Source organism: Astyanax mexicanus, chromosome 8 (genome assembly GCF_023375975.1).
Source record: "Astyanax mexicanus isolate ESR-SI-001 chromosome 8, AstMex3_surface, whole genome shotgun sequence".
In the NCBI taxonomy this organism is placed as follows: Eukaryota; Metazoa; Chordata; class Actinopteri; order Characiformes; family Acestrorhamphidae; genus Astyanax; species Astyanax mexicanus.
This window is the reverse complement of record NC_064415.1, coordinates 17,428,692-17,430,824: the sequence shown is the minus strand read 5'-3', so window position 1 is coordinate 17,430,824 and position 2,133 is coordinate 17,428,692.

Sequence of the window (2,133 nt, the reverse complement as noted above, 5' to 3'; positions counted from 1 at the left end):
TTCGGCCTGACGCGCTGACGTCACGCGCCGGAGCTCTCCGGAAAAAGCCGAACAGCGCGGCGACCACAAAAACAACCACGGGCACCGGTGTCCTGACAAGCTGTGCTACCGTGTCAAACTGCCTCTTACCCTAGTGTGTGTTTAAAGGTGAAAACGCAAAAACACCATATTAGAACATGCTCCCGGCAGATGCGTAGTGTCAGGTAGGGTGTTAAGGATAGGCCAAATTACTGTATCAGATAAAGTAAGGGGCATATGAGGTGATTAGAAACCAGTTTTATATTTAATTCAGTATTCAATTTAATATTCATTCATTTTATAAAAAAAGCCATTTACACTTTTGTAACACTCAAGCAAATTTATATATATCTCAGGTTGCTTAATGAACACAAGAAAAAAAACAGTATTATCGTGAAAAACAGATAAAAACAAAAAAAATGTGAGTTGGCGCATGCGCAGTGTCGTTAAGAAGCTCCTATCGATGGGTAGCATATCATGTTATGATGCAGTTGAGAATATGCACACTTAGTACCAGAGATTTGTGTAGGTGGGTGGAGGAGATTAAACTAACATAAAAAGTTGTGTGTGTCTTAAAGCAGGTAGCACATATTAGAACATGCTCTCGGTAGAAGTGTAGTGTCAGGTAGAGTATTATTATTATTATTTTTTTTTGCCCGCCACCACCCAAAAAAAATGGACAAATAATTTTTTTGTTTTGTTTTGTATGTGGAGATAAATAGGGAGAAAATTGATAGAGAAACAAAGGGAATAAATATAAGTATTTGTGCAATCTGTGTGTATGTGTATATGGAACATTCAGGTACTAGAGGTCCTAGTCTAGATGTATGGGATGGTATAGGTATAACGCCAATGGTGATGTATGTGTCACAGACCCTTTAAAATACGTGGAAAGTTCCTTACATCACTTTATGTATGGGTTACTGCTGGACATAAAACTAAAGCTCCTTTAAAAATCTATCTTTTTCTTTTCTACAGCTCTGTTCCAAACATTTAACCATTCAAACGCTTAAATAACGTATATATTGATGTTGTGTCACTTGTTACATTATGATGTTAACCTTAAAACGTTTTTTTTTACAGTCACATGCCCACAACAAGAAACAAACATGACCAAGCGGTTCAATTAATTGATCAATGATTACATTTTGAAATGAGTCTGGCCTCATATGGGTTAAGATTTAGCTGGTCTACCAGTCGACTAAATCAAGCTGGTCAAGCAAGCAAGACAGCAAGCATTACCAAACTCTGATTAACCAACAAGATCAAGCTGGTTGTCCAGCATGAATAAAATCACACTTATATATTATACACTATATAAAAATTGCTTAACCAGCTCCCCTGACCCTCAAAGACCAGCCAAAACCAACTAAACTAGGTAACAACAAAGTATAATTAGAAACATAACAAAGTAAGCCAAATTAGTGTAAAGTTTTGTTCCTGTTCTTTTTTATTTAATATTATCTTATTAACTTATTAAGCAAATAAAAAATAAAACAAACATTAACATGCATAAAAGTATGTTAAAGTTATTTAAAGCAGCAGTCCTATATATTTTTTATTTTAAAGCAGTAGTGTTCCATAATGGGAGTGCAAAATATTATAATAATATATAAATATTATAATAAATGGCATCAATGTGCTTCTGCTACCATTCCTGTAAATGTATATATATTCTTTTAAAAACATGGTGTCTGGTAGGTCCCGGGATATTTTTAGCTATAACAAAATTAGTGCTGTCAATGGTGCTAAAACAAGAGCTGATGTAAACAACTTAAAAAAGATCACACCACAATACATATTTTAAAAGTACTTTTTTAGCATTACACATTCTCACCAAAACGTTATTCTGGACCTATATTATCATTGTAAGCTTACATTTTCTGCAACAAAATATTTTATTACATATTACATTTTTACACACTAAATTAGATTACATATTCTATCATGTATTTACCCATTAGTTTAAATGTGACCACTTTCACTTTTTTCACAGTTTTGAGGTCTGAATAAAAAGTGTGAAATGGCCAATATACCACAACGATTCAGCAACAGCACCCATTCACAATTACCGGACTGAGTTCCTGTTCCTTTGAATGATAATGAGCTATTGTT